Source organism: Engraulis encrasicolus, chromosome 10 (assembly GCF_034702125.1).
Source record: "Engraulis encrasicolus isolate BLACKSEA-1 chromosome 10, IST_EnEncr_1.0, whole genome shotgun sequence".
Lineage (NCBI taxonomy): Eukaryota > Metazoa > Chordata > Actinopteri > Clupeiformes > Engraulidae > Engraulis > Engraulis encrasicolus.
Window position 1 is genome coordinate 38,885,593 of NC_085866.1, and position 25,000 is coordinate 38,910,592.

Consider the following 25,000-nt stretch of genomic DNA (forward strand, 5'->3'; position numbering starts at 1 on the left):
CACCTCTCTCTCTCTCTCATCCCCCTTCTCTTGCTCATCTCCACTACCCCCCCCTCTCCCCCTGCACCTCTCTCTCTCTCTCTCTCTCTCTCTCTCTCTCTCTCTCTCTCTCTCTCTCTCTCTCTCTCTCTCTCTCTCTCTCTCTCTCTCTCTCTCTCTCTCTCTTAAATAGGTATGCACGCATCAGATTCTTGCCTTCTTCTTTCTTCATCTCATTTTTCCCCTTCTTCAAATTCCACCTCATTAAATTTGGATGAACACAAAGTCACTGCGACTGATTCTGGCAGGAATGAACCTGACCATTCACCTGATTTTTTTTTTCTCTCTTCCACGGAGCTTTACTCCAAAGGCTTCTTTTAATGTACGCACGCCGGCTGTCCTTTGGCTGCTTGTGTTTTTAATCATGCTCTATGAATGCGAAATGTACACACTATACACCACACACATGCAGAAGGAACCGTTGGGGGATTCTGTAGTGGGGGAGTGGTGGGGGGGTGGGGTGTACTGAGAGAGAGAGAGAGAGAGAGAGAGAGAGAGAGAGAGAGAGAGAGAGAGAGAGCAAGAGAGAGAGAATAAGTGAGTAAAGGGGGAGGTGAGAGGGAGAGGGGTGAAGGATGAAAAAAAAAAAACGAGAGATGAAGTTAAGGCAACCAGAGGGCAGATTAAAAATGAGAAAGAAGGAGAAAGACAGAGGGGGGGAAAGAATCAAGGAAGAAGGGGAGACAGTGAAGGAGAGATGCAGGGCGTGTGGACGTCACTGATAGTAGCACGGGCAGGGGGGTGTCGAGGTTAGCCTGCACTTTCCCTGCAGGGCTGCGTTGTACATTATTAATTGTGTCCCTCTCTGCATGCCGTACTGGCAGTCAGGCAGGCAGGCAAGGCAAGGCAAAGGGAAGGCAGGCAGAGGCCTCCGCTGTGTGTGTGTGTGTGGCTGTGTGTGTGTATATGTGTATGTGTATGTGTGTATGTGTGTATGTGTGTATGTGTGTGCGTGTGTGCGTGCTGCATTCTTACAGCTATATGGAAATTGCTGGCTGGGGGCAATGACTTCACAAAGAAGGTCACCCCTCTTCCCCTGGTGTGAATAAATGAGTCTTTTATTCGTGCGCACGTTTACAAGAGGAGAGGGGATCCTGGAGCGGCGTAGCGGGCGGCACGCGGCATGAGGCACGAGGCGCCGGAGCCGTAGCCGTAGCCGAGGCTGCCTTCCCTTCCCCTCGCCACGGCAACGCGGCCGTTGACTGACAGCGAGACTGACGTCTCCGAAATTACCTGCGGATAGCGGCGGCCAATTAAGGGAGTCCGATACTGTCGCCAAGGCAATCTGTAGCCCATCCATCAGGGGGAGGGGCCGGGCTGGGGTGGGGGTAGGGGAGGGGCCCGGGCTGGGCCAGGGCTGGGCCACACGCGCGTGATGTGTGATGGCCGCCGTATATCACCTATTGTGTGCGCGTGTGTTTCCGACACGTGTTTGTTTTGTTTCCTGGTGGGAGGAACAGGTTTCCTGACTGTGTGTGTGTGTGTGTGTGTGTGTGTGTGTGTGTGTGTGTGTGTGTGTGTGTGTGTGTGTGTGTGTGTGTGTGTGTGTGTGTGTGTGTGTGTGTGTGTGTGTGTGTGTCTATCTATGGGCCGACTGCACGCTGTCTCACACATACAAATTACATACACAGATAGACACACATGCAGGTGCACAGGGACACAAACGCACACGCACACACATACACATACACATACATACATACAAGTACACACATGCACACACACACACACACACACACACACACACACACACACACACACACACACACACACACACACACACACACACACACACACACACACACACACACACACACACACACACCTCTGTTTATGTGCACACACTTAAAACATTCAAACACATCCATACATTACACTTTACACACATGCTATGGATACACATTCTACACACACATGCAAGTTGATTCACACACACACACACACACACACACACGCACGCACGCAAACACACACACACGCATGCATGCAAACACACACACGCGCACGCGTACACAACTACCCACAAGCACACACAAAAGCACATAAAATACATTCAGAGTGAGTAAAGCAAAGGCACCGAAAGGGTCATTGTGTGTCATCTTCTCCAAAGAAAGAAAGAATGGCAGCCACACTTGGCAGAAAAGCTTAAAAGACACCAAACCAAATCAATAAATCCATTGCCGCGCACATGAGCTCATACCACCAGAGAGGATAGCGAGCTGAGCTGAGCGCATTCTTACTGGTACTGAAAGCCTACAGGGCATACCATCTCTCTCTCTCTCTCTCTCTCTCTCTCTGTATCGCTTTCACCTTGATACACTCACGCCTGTATAATCTGCAACTCTCATTCTCTCTCCACACCTTTCCTCTCCTTTCCTTTCCTTTCCGTTTCTTTCATTTTCTTTTCTTTTTTTGTACTACTTCATTTATTTATTTATTTATTTTCCACTATTTCTTTTCAACTTTCCTTCTTTGAATTTTCACTTACTGTACTTTGCACGGACAGTCTTTGTGTGGTCACTTTTTTATATCTGGGGTTGGCTGCACTATAACTATGACACATTCTGTTCCAATAGGCAGCCATGTTTTAAGTATTCTCTTTCCATCACATTAAACATGTCCGGAGAAAAGAAAGCAGTCCTTTTTTTGGACTATCTACTGTATTAAGAGAGGAAGATGAGAGAGGTGAGTAGGCAGAGCTGCTATTTGCTATTTAAAAGGGACATTCATTTTTTAGTCATTCAACACACAAAACGCACACCTAAGTACCAGCGCTGGAGACTGGAGGGGGCATGGAGAGGATGAGGGGTGACTGAGAGGCTGGGGGAGAGAGAGAGAGAGAGAGAGAGAGAGAGAGAGAGAGAGAGAGAGGGGGGGGGATTTTTTTTCCTTTTATGAGGGATGAAAGCACAGGAAAAGTAAAAAGCTCCTCAAGGACATACTCTCCACAAAACATCTTGAGTTCTTTTTTTCTTTTTCTTCTAGAAAAAAGAAACAAAATAATGAACTTTCAGAGCAAGCCAAATCTAAATAGAGCTGAGTTGATGAGAGAAAAGGGGGAGGGCTACCCCACCCTACTCCCATCCATCCCCCCTCCCATCCCTGCACATCATTTTTTTCATACTTTTCATTTTTTTTGTCTTTTTTTTCTTTCAAAAGGCGGGTTGGCTGTCTAGCCACATTCAACCTTTCTGCAAGAGAAGAGGAGGAGGCTGAAATGCATAGAAGGCAGAAATTTGATGCCTGCCACCCCCCATTCCCCACTCCTCTCCCACTCCCCACGCCTCTCCCAGTCCACAGCCCACCTCCTCTCCCTCTCCATCACCCGTCGCTTGGCTGCCAATATGGAGAATATTTCAGGGCCCCTTCACAACCCCACCTACCCCCTTCCACAGCCCTCCGTGTGGACCACCATCCAACCCCCCACCCCACACTCACCCCCAAAGATAAGTCAGCAGAGTCAAAGTGAACTGTGGCCTCTGATGCAAACACGCAACACGACAGCACAAACGCGCACACACGCACGCGCACACACACACACACACACGTCTCACACATACTGTCACATAAATACACAAGCACACACTCCCACCCTGACACCCTGTGAGTAAGTGGCTGTGTGTGTGTGTGTGTGTGTGTGTGTGTGTGTGTGTGTGTGTGTGTGTGTGTGTGTGTGTGTGTGTACGTACAGTATGTTTGTGTGCAGTCGTGTTGCATGTTTGCACCAGAGAGAGAGAGAGAGAGAGAGAGAGAGAGAGAGAGAGAGAGAGAGAGAGAGAGAGAGAGAGAGAGTTACTGCATGTATGTGCAGTGCATGCATGCATGTGTGTGTTAGCATGTGTGTGTGTGTGTGTTCATGTGCTTGTCACTCACGTTGATTGGCGGGCTCTTTAGTCGGAGTGTGGGTCCGCAGCGGCTGATCCTCTCCCCTCGCGTCCAGCGCTGATTCACCAGCTCGCCCCGGAACTCATTCTCTGCCCCCCCGAAGAAATAAATAAAGAAATAAAGAAGGAACACATCAGCATCAGCTCACACAAGCCTCTCTCTCACTCTGTTTGTCTCTTTCTGTCTGTCTGTCTGTCTGTCTGTCTGTCTCTCTCTCTCAAATTCTATGCGTTTCTCTCTCTCTCTCTCTCTCTCTCTCTCTCTCTCTCGCTCTCTCTCTCTCTCTCTCTCTCTCTCTCTCTCTCTCTCTCTCTCTCTCTCTCTCTCTCTCCGCCGACACCCCCTCAGCTTGCCTGACTGCCAGCCCCAAAACGTATTGTCCGGACAGCAGGAATGGATGAGGGGTAGAAAAAAAAGCCTCCAAACTTTAAACATCAGCATCAGCAATGTGAACGAGAGATTGGGAGGGAGGGAGGGAGAGAGAGAGAGAAAAACAGCATGAGCAAGGGAGAGGGGAGAGGGACAGAGATGCAGAGAGAGGGGGAGCGAGAGAGAGAGAGAGGGGGGGGGTGGAGCATGAGTGAGAGAGGAGAGGAAGGATAGATAGAGGGGACGAGAAGTCAAGTCAGTTGTTGCTGTAAATGCCAGAATCAGCAGTTGAAGATCCAGCAAGGCAAACTCATCCTGTCCACCTCTACAGAAAATAACATGTCATTTCAAAACATCAACCTCAGCAAAGAGGAGAGAGGGGCCAGCAAAGGAGAGGAGAGAGGCCAGGAGAGACAGACAAGGGCAGGCAACAGAGAGAGAGAGAGAGAGAGAGAGAGGGGGGGGGGAGACACACACAGACAAACAGACAGAGGCAGAAACAAAAAGAAATCTGTCACTGTACAGGATCTGTCATGGGGCAGAGAGTGGCCCTGTCACTGCGCACGCAGGGCAGAGTCACGATATCAAAAAAGAAAAAAGACAATCCCAAAACAATGGAGTCGCAAGTCAAGTCAAATGTCCAATTGAATCTGTATGGAGACAAAGGCCTGGGTGGGGTGGGGGAAGAGTTAAGATGGAGAGTACCCTGGCCATCATGGCCTTGGGGGTTGAGGTTAGGATGGGGATGGCATGGGGGTGGGTGGGGGTAGGGAGATTGAAGGGCTGGGCCTTAAAGCATACACTCTAAGCACTCTTATTAACTAGACAAGGAGATGGGGTGCGCATGAATAGGAAGACACATGCGCACTGACGCGTGCATAGACACACACACACACACAGAAGCAAAGACATACACCATCATTCTCTCTCCCTCTCACACACACAAACACACACACACACACACACACACACTAAAAGGCAAACACCCTCGACCAAACACCATTTAGCACATTTCCTCCAAAATAAAGGTGTGTATGTGTGCCCTTTACACACACAGGAGCACTCACACCCCGACACACCAGGACAAAGACTTCAAAAAAGTGCACATGGACAACCACAAACACACACACACACACACACACACACACACACACACACACACACACACACACACACACACACACACACACACACACACACACACACACACACACACACACACACACACGCAAACATGCAAAGTGCACCAGCTGGATTCTCTGTCAGTCCGCTATTAGAATCAATCAAATTTGCGCATTTTTATTGAGCTTTTAGTAGTGGGGAGAGCACAGGGGTAGGGAAGAGATGATGGGGGGCAGGGACGAAAGGAGAGAGAGAGAGAGAGAGAGAGAGAGAGAGAGAGAGAGAGAGAGAGAGAGAGAGAGAGAGAGGTGGGAGGACTGGAGGAGGGGGAGAGAGCGGTCAGTAAATAATGAATCATCCATAAATCAAGCCTCTCTTTTTTCACCCCAACCCCCCACCCCCCACCTTTTTTAGCTTTTTTCATCTGGGTAATAGCTGATCTCCCCCCCTCAACACACCTCCATCCCTACCCCCCTTTACTCAACACCCCTCCCCTCTCTCTTCTCTCTCTCTCTCTCTGACAGACATGCAAGGTAAAGTGATATAAGAGAGTCCCTGATAAAACCTGATGAAAAAAAGAAAGAAAAAAAATCCCTGAAAATCCCTGCTCTGCTCGGCTCGGTACGCTGAGCGCCTGCTCGGTCCTCAACACTCTTGGGCGTAATATTAAAACTATCATTACATTTATCAGAGGCCCCACGGGGAAGGTGGTGGTGGTGGTGGTGGAGCCAGCCGCCTCGTGGCTTCTGGGCCTCTCTCTCTCTTCTGCTCTCTTCGGTCCACCCCCATCACCATCACCCATGCCTGAGTTTCATCTTAATGTTCCACTCATCTCTCTCTCTCTCTCTCTCTCTCTCTCTCTCTCTCTCTCTCTCTCTCTCTCTCTCTCTCTCTCTCTCTCTCTCTCTCTCTCTCTTTCAAATACACATACACTCATGTTCTTCTCTTTCTTCTCTCTCTCTCTCTCTCTAATGCACACACGCACACATTCTTCCCTTTCCCTCTCACTCTCCTGTGAAATGAAGTGCTGGCTGTCTTGCCAATGGGATCCTGCCTTATCCAGATTGACATTGTGCGCTTTCATAAACATTCGTGAAATATGAAGTGTGGTGCACGCACGGGCGTTCCACTCTCCCCCTCTTCCCCTTCAGGCTGTGTTTATGTGCGTACAGTACTAACTTTAAGGATGGATACTTCATGCTCTTTTGATTACTCACAGTAGCTGCGAGCTTTGAGTGAGTGAGTGTGTGAGTGAGGAGAAAAGAAGAGCAGTCCACCCAGTTCTCTGAGTCACTCAGTGTTCTGCACTGCGAGGAGAGGAGAAGAGGGAGAGGAGAGGAGAGGAGAAGAGAAGAGAAGAGAAGAGAAGAGAAGAGAAGAGAAGAGAAGAGAAGAGAAGAGAAGAGAAGGGAGAGGAGAGAGGAGAGGAGAGGAGAGGAACGGTGCGATCAGTAGTACACTAGGAGCCGCCAGTCACGCTCAATCTCTTCCTCTGCCTTGTTTGATCTTTGCCATTTTATTCCTTTTTCCATCTTGCTCTACCACTTTCCTTCTCTCTCTCTCTCTCTCTCTCTCTCTCTCTCTCTCTCTCTCTCTCTCTCTCTCTCTCTTCCTCTTCCCTGCTTCTCTCCCAATCTGTTGCATTTCCTGACAGAGGGGCTGGGGTGTCATCCATCCATCTGTCCTTGGCTCGGCACTCATACAGGTCCCCGCAGCTATTAAAGCCACACACAGGAGATAAGTACCAGGCGGCCAGAGAGAAGAGACAGATAGAGATGGCAAAATGGAGGGATACAAAGACAAACAGGAGATAGGTATAGGGAGAGAACGAGAGGTAGCCAGTGATAGAGATGAGTACAAGACCATGAAGAAAAAGACAGCGGACAAAATGGAGGGATGAAAAGAAAACAGGAAAGAGTGGAGGCGATAGAGGTGAGCGTAAGAACGGCAAGAAACAGTGTAGAGAAAAGAGGGATGCGAACAAAACAGAAAAGAGATAAAGAGCAGAAGTATCAAGAGAGACAGGTATAAGAATATAAAGAGTCAGAAAGTGGAGGGATACAGAAAGTAGAACAGAAGTAGAGTAGAGTGAAAAAGACAAGTGAACATAAAGAAACAGACACTGGACAAAACTGGAGGGATACAAAGACAGCAGAAGAGAGGTAGCAAGTAGCGCAGAAGTACATAAAGACACAGAGGTTTGACGGCGGAGGGGAAAAAACGAAGCAAAAGAGAAAAAGATAGAAAGAGAAGGCCTTTTTAACATGTCCCACAAATGTGAATCATTTAACGACTCCCCCGGTGGACCTTTCTCTCTCTCCCTATCCAATAAACATTTTATTTCTTCCCATCACATTCTGCATGCTCTTCTGCCTTCTGTCCAACTCAATATCTATAACTCTTTTATTCACCTCTCAGTCTTGATTGCAAACAGACCACAACTGTGGTAAGGATACAGCCTGGCCCTTTTTAACGTCTCAAATTATTTAAAAACACACATACACACATGTGAACAGATGGGGTGCATGTAGAAGTGTGTGCGCGTGCATACGTACACACACGCGTGCAATCGCACACTCACACGCACACACACACACAGAGTCTTCTTTTCTTTCATACATTTTCTTGTAAGTCTGTTAAGTCTGTGAGATGAACCTCTATCAAAAAATTCAAAAGATCATTCTCTCCCTCTCTTTCTCTCTTTCTGTCTCCCATGCAGGCCTAAACACACTCATACACCAGTGTGAGAAAGAAACATACTGAACTGCACACACTCTAGGCCGTCCTCCTCATTCACAAGTGCTCACAGGGTCAAAAACACCCAGTTTGATCCTCTTGCCCTTGTCCATCCTTTACTGCACCTTTCTCCCTGTGACTATGGCCTTCAGCAAAGAGAGAAGAGCACCGCACAGTACACTAGCCTATATAAGCCCCCAACTCCTCAAAGCGAGAATCTTTATTTTGGTTGTTTTTTTTTTTTAACGGATGGCCTTGGCTTAATCCACCAACCACCACAACAGCACTCAGAAAAGTACCCAAGGCCCAGTCGGTGAGCACCACAAAAAAAATGAAGAGCAAATTCATTACGAGTGAGTACTTCAGCGTTTCGCTGTGGGGAGGGAGGGGGAGAGAGAGAGAGAGAGAGAGAGAGAGAGAGAGAGAGAGAGAGAGAGAGAGAGAGAGAGAGCACATGAGTTGGGGGGAATGGATGGAGGGGAGTGGAAAGGGGGCCAAACTACTACAAGCAATGACTAGTGCCACTCACTTTAAAAGTAATGTTCGAGTGCACAATTGGCAGCCATTTCAATTCTATTACCAGAGAGCGCGTAGAGAAAGAGGTAAAAGCTTAGGTCTCCAAAGTAAAGAGCGCCATTAGTGTCAGAGGAGTTTTCTGTCTGTGTCTCTGTGGGGAGTAGGTATTAAATCCATAGTTCAGATTAAATATGGGAGGATGGCACCAGGGTAATCCGCGGGACGCGCCGACACCACCACACCCCAGTTCTGGTTAAGCAGGATTTACAAAGTAACTTTGTATGATTAACAGGCCAAACTGAAAATACTCTTAAGACAGAGACAATAGTGGAAGAACAATGCTAGTCTCTATTGTAAACCACTAGTAATAATAACTATAAATAGCCTACACTATTATTATTATTATTATTATTATTATTATTATTATTATTATTATTATTATTATTATTATTATTATTATTATTATTATTATTATTATTATCTTGTTTAATGGCCTTATGTAGTCCTAGCTAACATTATGCTGTACTGAAGCCTTCATTTGTAACATAGCCTACACTTACTGTAGCCTGGCCCAGGCCTAAATGTTTTTTTTTTATTAGCAAAGATAGCAAATGATGTATTACATCCCGGAAGGTCACGTGAAATACATGCTTGGCCCACTAATGTAACTAGAAATGCATTCTCACAGAAAATGCTGGAAGCGGGCTTGCCTTTGGGGGCAGAGATGAAACAAAGTACTATTGAGAAAACAAAGCTAAAAGAAATCTTGGAAAAACTCCATCCACCCAGTCAGAAGTCATGGGCCAAACAATTCAGCCATCTTGGATTCAGCCATCTTGAAAGTGTTGTAGCTCTGCGTTTTGGGGATATACTAAATGACATACATGGTATTTTAAGTTGGCTAAGGAACACTGCATATGATATAATTTTGAAAATCAACATGGCTTCGAGCGGGATTCGAACTCACAACCTCCATATCTGTAATCCAACCCCTTTGCCATTGATATTAAATGACATACAATACATGATATTTGAAGTTGGCTAAGGAACACTGCATATGATATCATTTTGAAAATCAACATGGCTTCGACTGGGGTTCGAACCTCCAACCCCCATATCCCTAATTCAGCACATTTGCCATTCATACTAAATGACATACATGGCATTTTAAGTTGGCCAAGGAACACTGCATATGATATCATTTTGAAAATCAACATGGCTTTGACTGGGATTCGAACCCCCAACCTCCATATCTGTAATCCAGCACATTTGCCATGCATACTAAATGACATACATGGCATTTTAAGTTGGCCAAGGAACACTGCATATGATATAATTTTGAAAATCAACATGGCTTTGACTGGGTTTCGAACCCCCAACCTCAATATCTGTAATTCAGCACATTTGCCATCCATACTAAATGATATACATGGCATTTTAAGTCGACCAAGGAACGCTGCATATGATATAATTTAGAAAATCAACATGGCTTTGACTGGGATTCGAACCCCCAACCTCCATATCTGTAATCCAGCACATTTGCCATGCATACTAAATGATATACATGGCATTTTAAGTCGGCCAAGGAACGCTGCATATGATATAATTTAGAAAATCAACATGGCTTTGTCTGGGATTCGAACCCCCAACCTCCATATCTGTAATCCAGCACATTTGCCATGCATACTAAATGACATACATGGCATTTTAAGTTGGCTAAGGAACACTGCATATGATATAATTTTGAAAATCAACATGGCTTTGACTGGGTTTCGAACCCCCAACCTCAATATCTGTAATTCAGCACATTTGCCATCCATACTAAATGATATACATGGCATTTTAAGTCGGCCAAGGAACGCTGCATATGATATAATTTAGAAAATCAACATGGCTTCGGATGGGATTCAAACCCTCAACCTCCATATCTCTAATGCAGCGGCATGCATTACCACTAAGCCAAGCAGCTAATTGTCATGCATAGTCCAGCAAGACTATATGTGACCCCCCACCACGAAACCAGGCATAAGTCGCGCAGCCGCGTTCAGAGCTACAGCCAAATTTAGTCAGGGAAGCGATTTTCTATGTGTTTTGACATCTTGGAAGAAAACGGTACCTTAACACTTATATTTTCAATTTCCATGGTCATTACATTCAAATTCGGTCAATAAAGATGTTTATTATGTCAATTATGTCAGCGTGATCAAAAGTTCAGGCTTCACTGAGCAAAGAGAAAGCCGAAATGGGCCACTTTTCCCCGACCGAAACAACCTCCGATCTGTTGCGGATCATCCAAGTGTTTGGTACGAGGAGAAAGCTAATGAAATGCCCTGTCCAATCACGTAGGTCAAATGGCGATATTATTTTGTAGTTCTTTTAAAATAGCCAATCAAAAGAGTAAACCAAACCCTCTTGTTGCTATGCCTGTCAAGATCAAGCTCCGTGATTGGTCAAACGCCCACCGCGTGCTCTACGGGCATGCGCAGTTCTCTCACTTACATCCGCAACAAACCAAGCATGGTCAGTGTTATTGCAAGTTTGATTAATGTTTCGTCTCGTAAATAGCCGTATTTACTCCTCATTTTTGGACAACAATGACAAGGACAAAGGCGACTGGGAGTCTGATGATGACTGGGATGCCTTTGATGATGAAAAAGACGATCGAGTGCACGAACTGGGAACAGATTCAGCAGTGGAGAAGACCAATGCGATTTTTACCGCGGACGTATCTCCCAATTCTGGCTATGAAAAGACCAATAATCTTTGGTAAGTTAGTGTGCAACTTAGTTACATAGCAGAGGACACTTTCTGTTTCTTGATTTTTACGTTTTAACCCTCCGGATTTCATCTGCATGACATGTATGTGTGGGTATAATGGAGCTCTAGAAAAACGTCTCAGTGCATGCCTTTAGTGATAACATACTCCTCGTTTTGAAATGGGCTAAACTTAAAATAATACTGAGAGTATATGCAACTATTCTACCTGTAGTTAACTGGAATGGTATTTTTTACATACTATTCCTATTATTTTATTCCAGCATCAGCAAGGAAAGACTAACAGGCTTACTGAAATGGCACTCCAATGGGACAGGACAGGAGGGAGAAAGAGATCCCTTCAGCTGGACAACATCAAAGGAGAGGTGACATTCATCCAACAACAAGGTTCACAAAATGCCCTAGTGCTCACTGGACATGTCCCTGGATTTAAACGTGATGATCTACAGCCCCTGCCTTCAGTTCACACTGCCACCAAGGTCAACCAAAGCTACAAAGATGTTCTTCTTGGGACAGGTAATTAACATTCTCTTTTAAATATTGTGGTCATCTAACCTATTTGTAATATGGGTGTCATAGTTGTCATAGTTGGCTGTCATAGTTGGCCATTCTTTTAATGAATTTCATGTTTATGCTGCAGCTGTCATATTTCAATGCTTTTAAGGTTAATATCTTGATTTACAATGGGCGGCGATTGTTAAAATTCTACTCCATATAATGAGCTATATCGATTTATATTTAAATAATTAATTTCAGTTGAGCTGGAAAAGAGAAAAAAATGTAGCTGTCTTAGGGTATAACTATTTTTGTTTTGAAAACTTTTTTTCTGTCAATTCATTATTTTTGTTATTTTTCATAGAGAAGAACTATTGGACCATCAAGCACCAACAAGAGTGGAGACTTGAAGAAAGCGACGCATATCTGAATCTTACACTGACTCTGAGAGTGCCCATAGACAGGTTGTGGGCGTGGAGATGAACTTTTAAATCTGTAAATATGTGGCAAGTACACAAGAGAATACGTGTGTGTGTGTGTGTGTGTGTGCGCGCGCGCGTGCATGCGTGTGCATGTGTGTATGTGTTTATGCTAAATGCATTTAATTTAATGCTATATTGACCTAAATGTTCATGTCCTTGATGCACTGTATGTTGTGTTTTTTTAAGCTTTGGCAGCATTGATACTTCCAAGCATGCCAATAAAGCACATTTGAATTTGAATATGCAAGTTAAATTGTCTTTTTTAGTTCTTTTAGGGTTGCCATTGGTAAGCGGTAGGGCAGTCATGGGTAAGCGGTTAGGGCATCAGACTGTATCCCAAAGGTTGCCGGTTCGACTCGTGACCCGCCAGGTTGGTGTGGGAGTAATTAAGCAGTGCTCTCCCCATAATCCTCCAAGACTAAGGTACCCTGAGTATGGTTCCGTCCTGCCGCACTGCTCCCTTTGGGGCGCCATTGGGGGCTGCCCCCTTTTGAGGCATAAATGCAATTTCATTGTGCGCAGTGTGCACTTGTGTGCTGTGGAGTGCTGTGTCACAATGACAAAGGTAGTAGGAGTTTCCCAGTTGGGCTTTCACTTTCTTTAAGGCATAACATGAAGACAGATACAGTATGAGAGCATGAATTGGTGATATAAGATGATCATATTTCAGGTGGATGATTTCCCCGAAATTCCATTTGGATGGAAAAGTCAGTTTCCGTTTAAATAATAGGTTTAAGTTCTTTGATTTAAACAAAACTTCTGTGACATGTCCGTCATAGTGTCATTAATCATCTGTGAAAATTTCATGTCAATCGGATGATAATTAATATGCGTTGCTAAGGACTTTATACCTATAAAATAGTCCAAAACTTTGACGGCCGATTTCTCGAAAAGGCGTTTCGCGAAATATGTCCAAACTCCAAAAGTAAAATTTCCGTAACTTTGGTTCTACTTATGATAGAAACATAATTTTTTCACCATAATAAACCTTGGGTTCTGCTCTATCAATCCACATAGATAACTCATTTTTGATATCCAGAGACTTATGCCTGGTTTTGTGGTGGTGGGTCACATATTACATTGCATTGAAGAGCTGAACAATACACTTCTAGAATGGCTGCTCGCACCTGCTCGTTAAGAATAGAATCTTGAGACAGTGGCAGTTAAGATGGAATCCTTCATTGGGAGCACCTGTTCTGATACTAACTGACAGTTAGTATTGAGCCTTTAACAGGGGAGAAAATGAGAATGAGTTTTTTGTCTTTACAACATCGTTGTAAAAAAACTAAAAGGAGTTGGCACGTGTCCTTTTCACAGATCGGAGTCATGCTTGTGATCTCTCTAACAGTCTTTGAATGAAGTTTATAGGTGAAAGGGTTCAGGCACAAATGGACCTCCGTGTGGGACATGCGCTGATCTCTTGAAAAATGCACTTTTCGAAAGAATGGGATTCTCCATAGAGCCAGGCCTGTTTTTTTTACAAACCTGCCATTTAAAAAGTATTGGGAGTTGGGAGATGAAACTTTCACAATTTGGAGACATGCCATAGAGCTCGCTAACAACGCGTCAACTAAACTTCTAGGTGAAAGTGTTGATGTTTTATGACCGAAAAAGCCTCCTACACTCTAATCTCTAGAGTGGCGGAACTTTTGTTCATAAAGGTTCCACCATAGTTTTCAATGGAGACCCAGGCTTTAACAAAATCGCCAAAAATGGGAAAACGACAAGAGACACGGAGAAGCCTATAACGATACGCGATCTCCAAGCCGAGCCGGTCGTTTTAGTGTTTGAACGGTGTCTCTATCTCGAAAGGCCTAGGAGGAGATCCATTTTCTATTTTGCTGCTGCCCTGCACAAGACCAAGCTATAATAATAATAATAAAACAGGACTTAGAGATTACTATAAACGGGCCTTGCTCTGCAAGGGCCATGCTCTGCATGGTCCTTGCTCCGCAAGCCCGCTTAATTATACACCGCCTCTTGGCGGTCGAGACAAAGTACCTTTCTGGAGGGAGAAAGAGCTCAAGCAGACATACAATATGTGACAGCCTCAGACTTAAGCATCTCAGCACAACACTTGGTGAGACTCCAATCCATTCTTTTTCCCGGGCACGCTAATTCATTATTTTCCTCATTGTTGGGCTAAGAGGATATAGCCTAGATGTGCTTTCCAGGGCACTCCAGAGTGGCAGCAACGTTAGGTAAAAGAGCAGAGCGACTCTCAAGGCACAGGGCAGCACTCTGTTGCTGAGACAAGTGCACTACAAAACTCGTTCTGTGTTGCAGGCAGTAAACGAGTCTATTTCAGAGTAAGCGACAATAGTGTTCGGCACACCTGTTCCGCGCCATCAATGGCGCTTCAAAAAGCAGCCGCAGAGAAACAACACACTCGGTTAAATGTTAATGTGAAAGTAAATAGCAGACAAGATGCATTCTGAAATGGCTCGCCCTGATCGCTGGTGTGGATGTAATTCAGTGTTTCAAGGCTCTTTGCCCATTACGAATGGCACTTTTCTTTATTAATGGCAGAAGCGACCCTGACCCTACCCTTCGTGGCTTGGCTTACTGGTGTGCTCTGAATGACAAGGGCGCAATTTGGCCCAGCTGTTCTATTCGACATGTTTATTGCTCTTCCCTCTCCGGCAATCCCTCGACACCTGCTGCCGTCACCACGGGCGATGGATGAATTTAAATGCCACACCTTCTCCAAACACGGAAGTACCCTAAAATGCGCCTGATTGGGTATAGGTTCACCCTTTAAAATGTCAGATTGAATATTAATGATATGTTAGACTGTAGGCTATATAGTAGGCCTGATAATAACGCGATTTCGTATAAAGCTGTTTAATAACATATTTGCGTAATGAACAAAAGTAGTCTATTTAAGCTAGGACGCACATAAGCATAACATCACAGACAAAACAGTCCACTGTTTTGAGAGCCTGCTTTTCAAGAGTACTGTACCACCTTGAATCCAAACGCCTCTGTTAGTGGAATAATATGTGCCTTTGGCTCATACCATTTCAACACAATTTCCGGACAGTGATACAATCTCCTGGAAGTTATTACTAAAGCCTCTCCCACTCGTCTCCAAGGCTAGAGATAAAATAAACGACTTCATGAATCATAGCATGCATAGTAGGGGTCGTTTATTATACAACGCACGCGGGCTACTCCTACAATCTGCAAGCAAGCTGTACAGTGGTTTGAAGACAACCACACTGAAATGTCAAATAGGCTACTACTACTACTTCTACTACTAGCCTACTACTGTACTACTACTAACTAAATATTATTGTTATGATTATTATGAGTATTATTACTATTCTTATTATTGTCACTATTATCATTAGTCTGGCATTAAGTCGTCTATTAGTAGCCTATTAGTAAGTAGTAGCCTAGTATGATATTATCATGTTATTGTGGAATGTTGTTTAGTACTAGTCTGCTACTTCACCACAACTACTGTTAGGCTAGTAGCATCCTATAGCGGTGTAGGATGATACGGTGATAAGGCTTTTGATATCATAGGTAGGTATGCTATGTTATAGATGGCTCCAAAAGAAGTAGTAAACATGGCGCTAAAACGTGCCACAACTAGGCTTTGCCTTAGTTGAAGTTGATTTGGATAGAATGTTATTCTGTAACGCCAACATGCTACAAACAACCAAGAAACTATTAATTGTAGGCTATATTAGATTACAACGGATGGTCACCTAAACTGAGAGAGAAGTAACACATTCGCGATTTATGTTTTCATCCGGCTGTGAGTAAGCGTGCAGCCTTATGAACTTTTGGCAACACGATATGCCCTGACCACCTCTGCATCCACCATCTTAGAGATGATGCTTGCCCACTGTAATTCGCAGAATACAATGTATTATGTTAGACAAACACACACGTGCGCGCGCGAGCAGAGCATATAGGCTACTGATTTAACGCAAATGGGCATTTTACGCGTGAGACCACTCGTGGAAATGAGAAGGGGCGGTAGTTGGCGAGTAGCAAGCGAGTCCTATTGCCCCCTCAGCCTTCATCTGCTAACTGCTCCTCCTGACTTTTTCCTCCCGCACATCTCACTAGGGGCGGTTGACATTTAACGAGAGCATCTCTGTTTTCTGCTGCGGAAAATCAAATGGCCAAACCCCTCCTCCCCCTTCATCCATGCGCTCGGCCAGGACTCCTGTGCAACGCCCATTGTTCGACCTTAATTACATAGAGCCATATGGAACTAAGTATGACTGCTGCATGCTCCCCTGAAACCGTGCGATTTTAACTGCAGATACACAGCTGTCGCAAGTGAGTGGGGGAAAATGAAAATCGCGTAAAACCTCCGTTTCTGTTTGTGGAGAGGTAGCCACTGATAAACAGATGCTGCCTCATCCGTGTGTTACTCAAGAGGAAAATCTACTACCCACACCAGCGAGGAGGAGGATAAATGTGCAATCGCAGAAATCTAGAAACGTCTTGCTTATGTGTGTGTCAAGGATGGAGCCGAGGCACGGAAACCACATCAAATGGACTACGTAGTTGCGCATGCTGTTTTCCGCAAATAAACAACCATGTCACCGTGATCCTACCACAGCGCCATAGTTCCTCCATTACTTTCCCACTCACAACTCCGTAACAGCCGTGTTGTCCAGGTTGAAAGCAGAATCTCCACAACAAAACATCAACTGACACATCTCCCCCACAGCCTGCCATAAGTTAGCGTTGATGGATAGAGGAAACATTTAACGCTAGCAAAAAAAGAGATCTATCTAATCAATCATGCGCGAGAAACAAATGTGCATCAACAAATTAGAATTATTTATTCAATGCAACTACGCAATTCATGTACCATGCTTTTGATGCTTTTGATTTCACGGATGTTAAGGCTTAACCTTCATCGCTATAAGGTCGATATCCATTCCCAGGCAAGGTGCACATAAACATTCAACTAAGTCAAGAAGAAGAAGAAGAAGCAAGTGAAACCTAGTGCAACATTTTCCCTCAAACTCTGCACATCACTCCATGTCTCTCAAGTAAGCAAGCACATTTCCCAAAGCAAAGCTTAACTCTCCAGAGTGAAGGATGTGTCAGTCTACACCGTTAAAGGTGTTCCGACACCCTCTCCGAGTGTTAGTAAAAACTGCTAAAACGTTTGCATATCCAAATGTCATGATAGTAAAAATATGTATTTGGTACCTGAATTACAGAAAATCCCAAGAATCTCCGTAGCACAAAAGTAGGATTTCTCTTCCCTTGTCCGAATACCGCCGCGATGCTTCTAGGTATCCCAGATATAGATTTTCTTTTTTTTATACATAAAAACTAATCAACACACTATTTGTCCCGTAACATCCAATTGGATATTAGGTGTATCCAAATCAATGAAAATGAGAATGCTGGAGTCGTTCTCCTCTGACGCTGCCACGGGCTCACGGAGCTCCGGATCGGGGCGGTAAACGTTACTTGTTTGTAAGCAAAAACATGGCTTCATTTGCCTTTGTCAGCGAGAAAACGTAATATTGACTTACCTTTCCCTTATGTGCCATTGTCCCCCCACCTCCTCCCCCCGCCCTTTGCCATGACATCACAGAAGCTGTAGTAAAACCTACAACATCAGATGGGCTGGGCTTTGGGTCCCCCCATCATAATTCAATAGGCATGTAGAGATACTCTCTTGCTCACTACACCGCCCCCCCCAACGCACACACCCCCTCAAGACCACATATACACATACGCGCCGGGAGTGGGAGGATGGGGGAGGGAACAGGAGGGATTCTGTGAGGATGTCTTTCAGATATTAGTGCGAGTAGGAGTGGATGAGGAAAAAAAGATAAAGTTTATCACTAGTATATATTACCTGCTCAAGGAAGGAGTACGGATTTCAAACAGAAAGCATGCAATAAGGAGCAGATATCAAATGAAAAAAAAAATCCACTTTTGCTTTCCATAACACCAGAGGGTCTTCATTTCACGCCAAGCGATTAATCTTTAATACACAACAAAGCTGCATATGTCACTGCCGTCATGCGCTCCCTCCCCCCTCTCCGCTGTCCTAGAAATCTCGCCATGGACACTTTCACCCAAAAATGTGACAGATAAGGTCAGTGCACATGAGTTGTTGTAGGCTACTAAGCATCACAACTTCTTCACATTATGAGTTTCAGTCCAGGCATATTGTTAATATGAGTAGCCTACATATTAATCATCGTTCCAAACCAAAATGGAATCATGCCCCTTTATTCACATTTAAAACTATAGCCGAAATTAATTCAGAAAAGGTCATTCAAACGAGAAACCTTGAATACAACGGCCTTCTGTGGGCCTGCAAAGCAGGCACAATTTTCACATAACAGAAAAGTCTCAATTGCTGTGTTTTCCAGTCTGAGGCTTAAAATACAGCGTTAAGGGATTGTTAACTTGGTCTGTAGTGCTTAGCTTCCATCAAGTAGAAAGCAGACAAAAATGTAACTTGGAATTGCTCCCAAATGTTGCACACACCGTTGTTTTGCTTTGTTTTGTAACCATTAGTGAAAATGACAACCATTCATTACAAGCCATTTGAGAATATTCTCCACAAATGCCACTCTTTATCTCCAGTCCCCACGCCGCGCAAGGGGGGAATATTCAAAAAAACCAACCTTGGCCTTTCAGAAATTCTATTAAATTCTTATCTCCTTTCGCCAGACTCTTTTTTACAATCCTATTGTTATGCATTGGGGCTGAAATCAATCATTGGCGTCCACGCTGCATCAATATGATTTCAGTTGTGAGACGCGGCGCATAGGTTCAACCCAAACCCAGCACCACACAATCGAATAAAGAAAAAGGCCGAAAACAAAACAAACAGCATAATAGCGTCACGCCTCCGGGATTGCCGAAGCGCCTGTCAAAGTCGACCACGATAAACCAGGTGTCTGGATGAAGAAGTGAAGAGAAGAGTGTGGCTCGCACACAGTGTGATTAAATTAGTTTAAGGACAATGGCGAGAACAAACACCAAATATTTTTTTTTCTGTTCAGGACCCAAGACAGCGCTAGGCTTCTGCGGCCTTATGAAGCAGCACCATGGACAGCAGTCGGGACTCAGGATTGCGAGTGTAGCTGAAAGAGGATAAGAAGCCATAGCCTAGTTATGGGGAGTTTTTAAGTAATCACCATCCCATAAGCTTTGTGAAACCCTAACTACATACATAAAGTAACCACAGTTGGTGTAAACAACAATTTGGAGCAGCCTATGAGACCTAGCTAGCAGCATTGGGGACACGTCAGTGTCAAGAACTGTGAATACCTGCTTCATATAGACTAATTATTTTCTAGTAATCTGTGCACCAACATTCACCAGACATCCCACTATTTGGACAACCATTAAGGAAATGGCGATTAAAAACTAAATATTTAGTTTTTAAAGATGTGACCCTTTCAAATGCAGCTATCATGATCAAAACAATGTTCCATATCGTCTTTTTCGTATTGTGTGTAACACGGAAAATGTAGTTAGGCCTACTTCCTGGAGCATAATAATGTTTCAGCTTCAGACGTGATTTTTAAAAAGTTAGGTGCAGATGCGTCACCAAGCGGGGACGCAATTAGAGCAAAGCCCTGGGACGTGCTGCGGTCAGTATAAATATTACATAGGACAGCAGCTGAGGGAGCGAGGTGGAAAGAGCCACCCTAAAGAACTCCCTCGACAGATGGAACCAAGAGTCAGACAACAGCACAAAAAGTTTCAAAGAGCCTGCGGGTCTGGCATTGTCGCTTGCTCTCGACCGCGCATCCCCGAGGGAAACAACCCGTTCTTTGTCTGAGCTGACGTGCAAGCTCTGAAGTTTTGTACCCCAGGTCCCAGCAGAATTTAAACTCCACGGCCGTTGTCAATACCCTTCTAAAAAAAATAATAATACTGCTCTGCCACCACCGTCGCCACTTGTAATGAGCCAAGCCTATCGTCAGGGGACTTTCAGTGTTGTTTTCGGTATGAGACTGCCGTTACAGAATATGAAAACAAGGTCCACGGAAATGTCACCAAAGCACATAACAAATCGACAGCAGAATTCTAGAGTCAGGCTGGAATAACAATAGTAGGCCTAAATGGCTATCGAGTCTTTAATGCTAAAGTTTGTTGCTAAAAATAGTTTTGGCTACCTGCTTGGCAAAAACAGTAGCCTACTGAGGAAAAATGTCTAGACATGACAACAAATCAGTGGTGCTTTTCTGGCTACAACTCAGAAATCCTCTGTCAAGAAATACACTATTTCTGTTCTAACACAGAAAGCTTAACGAACAGGCTACATTAGAAAACAAAAGCGACGTTCACAAACCTAAAAATGTCCCGCACAGCTTCATGTTTGCGGTCTCTTCTGTCCCATACGCGACCGCCCGACCGAAGTGCAGTGGAGTTAACTTTGTCAAAAGTTGGACGGAGTGTAACTTATCCCGTGAGGAAGAGGAAGGGGGGGCATGGGTATTTGGGGGGCGTGAGAGCTCCAACAAGTTTCCAGCCAGGCCAATTAGATCCCCCCATACAGGTAATAAGACTCCGGCACGGTCAAACTCCCAACCAATCGTGCGCTTCAATCTCAGTTTGGGGCAACAATGGTTTGAGGGAAGAAAATACCAACACAAAAGAAGTGGTACACTACTACCCTTAGGCTGTTTCCTCAGCTGGACAGCTGGGTTGTTTACACAAGTCTACAAGGCTATATAGACCAGAGTTTACCTTACAACACAAAAAGACACAAATATGAAATCTGCTCAAAATCTGAAAAAAAAAACCTAGAACAAATCTTTTATTTGAAGGCTATATTTTGTATTCAGGTCAATGTGCTAGCACAGTCCTATGTGAATTACACATGTCTTGCTATCTCATCTAGTTACAATAGTATGTGGTGGATAGCTTTTGATGCAACTTTTTGTGACTGTCAAGGAAATGCACAAATATTTATAGATTCCCAAGCAACCATTCTGTAAACCTCTATTCGGATATGACAAGTCCTTGAGACCTTGTGTTTTGGTCTTGAGGTATTGTCTCTGATTGCTGAGTACACAACACCGGGGTGTGTTTCTCGGGAGCGTTTACCTATGTTCCCCGGGTCCTATGTTCCCCGGTCTTTGTATGGGACCGGGGAACATGGGAGCCTTTTTCTAAAAAAGGGTTCTATGTTCCCCGCCTTGTACGTATGTTTCCGAGTTTTCAAATTGTGCCCTTCCCAAAACCATCTGTCAGTAATGCAATGTTTCTGAGTTTTAAATGTGTGCCCTGACCAAATCTATCCCTAAACCTAACCTGTCAGAGGTGCAAAACAACCTGCACTTCGCCATGCAACGTCTACTTGGAAGCAGTGGGGAACATAGAACCCTTTTTTGAAAAAAGGGTCCTAAGTTCCCCGCATTGTATGTTTCCGAGTTTTCAAATTGTGCCCTTCCCAAAACCATCCCTAAACCTAACCTGTCAGTAATGGAATGTTTCTGAATTGCAAATTTGTGCCCTGACCAAAACTATCCCTAAACCTAACCTGTCAGAGGTGCAACAACAACCTGCTCTTTGCCATGCGGCAGCAGTCTACTTGGAAGCAGCGGGGAACATAGCACCCTTTTTAAAAAAAAGAAGGGTCCTAAGTTCTCCGGATGCGGGTAACATAGGGATAACCCCTGTTTCTCTAGATGTTAACCAGTTAGCAACTTGGGTAGTTGCCAATGGAAAATTGCATTGCAAACAGCAAAGTATGAAGTAGAAATGCACCCCATGAGCTGAGAAAAATCCACTAAACACATATGCAAAAATATCACCTGGAATTAAATATAGATATCCATGTTTTTGGATGGGTGTCTTAAGAAATCGGTTTAATAATATCTGTAGGCCTATAATTTTCTCTAGGTCCACCTGTTGTGTTGCTCCAACACAAGCTTCACTCTATCATCTCTCAACGTAACACAGTAGACTACAGCTCATGCAGAGACCACACAATCTCATCCCATTTAGCCACTGTATTATACTCCGCTTCTGTTTGCTTCTACAAATGGAAATCACCATGATCTGTAATGATCTGTAATCAATATGCTCAATTCCAAAACGGTGTCAAATGGAACAATATTCCAATAATGAGATTTTACAATGAGCGAAAAAAACAAAACCAAAAAAACTACAGCTGACAAAAAAACCTGTTCATTTCGGTTTCATGTTCCTCCATGTGAGGGCTGAAATTGAAGTTACACCACAAGGGCAACTATGATAGCCCCTCCAGAATCACTTACGGAACGCGGTGTTCCTCAGAGCGCTTACTCACACCCATTACACTTTCACTTTTATTACAGGTTTCCCAGAGCTTTGCCATCTGTCGTGAAAAAAAAAGAAATCTTTGGTAACAGCACTTCAATTCAAGGATCGGCCATTGACACATTGGTAACTATACTTCTACTATGGGCTTTGGGCTTTTTTGAAAGCCATCGAGACGCCGTTCAAGCTTCCTCTCTCTGCCTCTTTGCAATAGAAACTAACCCATCATTTCAGGTTGAAGATCCCCCTGTGTTAGGCCTCCGTAGGAATCGATTAGGGGCATAAAAAATAAAAGCGAGCGAGCGTTGTTGTTGCTGTTCTCTCTCATTTCTTGCTCTCGTGCTTGCCGGAGATGAGGGAGGGAGATTATTCCTGCTTTCTTGGCAGTGCAGTGAAAGGCAAGCGAGCACTCGGCAGAGAGAAGGCCAGGATTATGTTTCCATTTGCACCCAGCAGGCTCGCATGTGTGCTCACTCTCCTTCTCCCTTCTCCCTCTCTCTCTCTCTCTCTCTCTCTCACTCCCTCTCTCCACCTCTCTCTCTCTATCTATATATCCCTCTTCACTGCTCCCTCTCTCTCTCTCTATCTATATATCCCTCTTCACTGCTCCCTCTCTCTCTCTCTCTCTCTCTCTCTCTCTCTCTCTCTCTCTCTCTCTCTCTCTCTCTCTCTCTCTCTCACCATACTAACACACCTCAACCTCAACACAACTACCCCTCTCTATCAATCTAGCTCTTCATCTCTCCTCTTCACTCATCCCCATTTCTCTTCCACTGTCCATCTTTCCCCCTTACTGTCTGTTTCTCTCCCTATGGTTACTCATTTTTTCTTGCATCTTAATTTTGACACCTCTCTCTCTCTCTCTCTCTCTCCCCCCCTCTCTCTCTCTCTCTGTCTCTCTCTCTCTCTCTCTATGACGCCTCTCACTTATGAGCCTGGCTGGCCGGGAGTAGAGAGAGAGATCGAGAGAGAGAGAGAGAGAGAGAGAGAGGGAGAGAGAGAGAGGGAGAGAGGGATAGAGAGGGAGGGAGAGAGAGAGAGAGAGAGAGAGAGAGAGAGAGAGAGAGAGAGAGAGAGAGAGAGAGAGAGAGAGAGAGGAGAGAGAGTAAGAGTGCCTGGAAGCGGCTGTCTGTTTGGGGTGTGTGTGGGACAGCTTTCCCCTTTAACAGATGGCTCAGCTGATAGTAATGTCCTCCGCAGGCTGGTTTCAATGCCCTCGCTCGCTCCACTGTTGCCATGGCAAGAAAATGGGGGAAAGAACATGTAATGGATTCGCTGCTTATTAAATTTGCTTTTCTGTGTGTGTCTGCTGACAAAGAGAGGCTCTCTCACTTAAAGGAGTGCACACCACCCCCTCTCCACCTCCCTCACACACACACACACACACACACACACACACACACACACACACACACACACACACACACACACACACACACACACACACACACACACACACACACACAAAGTTTTTTTTCCCTTCTCTTCCATCTTTGTCGTTTTTTTTTCTTCGTCTTTTTCTTCTAAACTCTATCTTAGGGTGCCAGACACCCTTCTGTATCCTTCCCCCCCATGCACCAAACACTCATTAACCTATTAACTTCACAAGCCCCCCTCCACTCCACGGCCCTGAGTTCCATACAACTCACAGATGAACTCTGACATGCCCTACAGCTGTCTGGCACAGAGTATGACAAAGAAAAGGGGGTAAACAGAAAAATAGAGGAACACAGAGAGGGAGAGAGAGAGAGAGAGAGAGAGAGAGGGAGAGAGAGAGCGAAGGGCAGAGAAACATCGTCGAGAAAATTATTATGTGTGAAGTGGAATAAAAGAAACATACCAGGCAACCATGCCTTTCACTGTGTTGCATGGATGCTTCTAAAGGAGTTGTTTGAAACAGCACACAGCTGGTATTTCTCTCTCTCTCTCTCTCTCTCTCTCTCTCTCTCTCTCTCTCTCTCTCTATCTCTCTCTCTCTCTCTCTCTCTCTCTCTCTCTCTCTCTCTCTCTCTCTCTCTCTCTCTCTCTCTGATGGTGTAGTGCTATAGTGTTAAAATTAACAGGGACTGGGATGCTTAGGCAAAAAAGATGAGACAGAAACATTGATGGTTTAGTCATTGATGTTTTTTTCCTTTTCTGCACATAATTCATACTAAGACTGCGTGAAAACCCTTCAAATGTCTTTGGCATGGCATGTGATAGCATGGAGCTGGATTAGAGAGAAGGCAAGTGGTTTAGTACACAGCGCATGATGAATGTATTTTGTTTGATATGATGGCTGTGAGAGATTCTGACCTTGAGTTAAACTCTCATTAACA

The 25,000-nt window shown here is 44.6% G+C and overlaps 1 protein-coding gene and 1 long non-coding RNA gene across 2 annotated transcripts in view; one reads left to right on the forward strand and one right to left on the reverse strand.

Moving 5' to 3' along the window:
• Positions 1 to 25,000, reverse strand: part of LOC134457465 (myelin transcription factor 1-like) — a 172,389-nt gene that overhangs the window by 63,630 nt on the left and 83,759 nt on the right. The window contains exon 2 of the mRNA XM_063209473.1: positions 3,913 to 4,013. The gene's annotated coding sequence lies outside the window, so the exon portion shown is untranslated. The remainder of the gene's footprint in view (positions 1 to 3,912; positions 4,014 to 25,000) is intronic.
• On the forward strand, positions 10,678 to 12,659 carry LOC134456235 (uncharacterized). Its single transcript, XR_010036271.1, has 3 exons — positions 10,678 to 11,433; positions 11,706 to 11,958; positions 12,302 to 12,659. It is a non-coding gene; the product is annotated as an uncharacterized LOC134456235 (long non-coding RNA).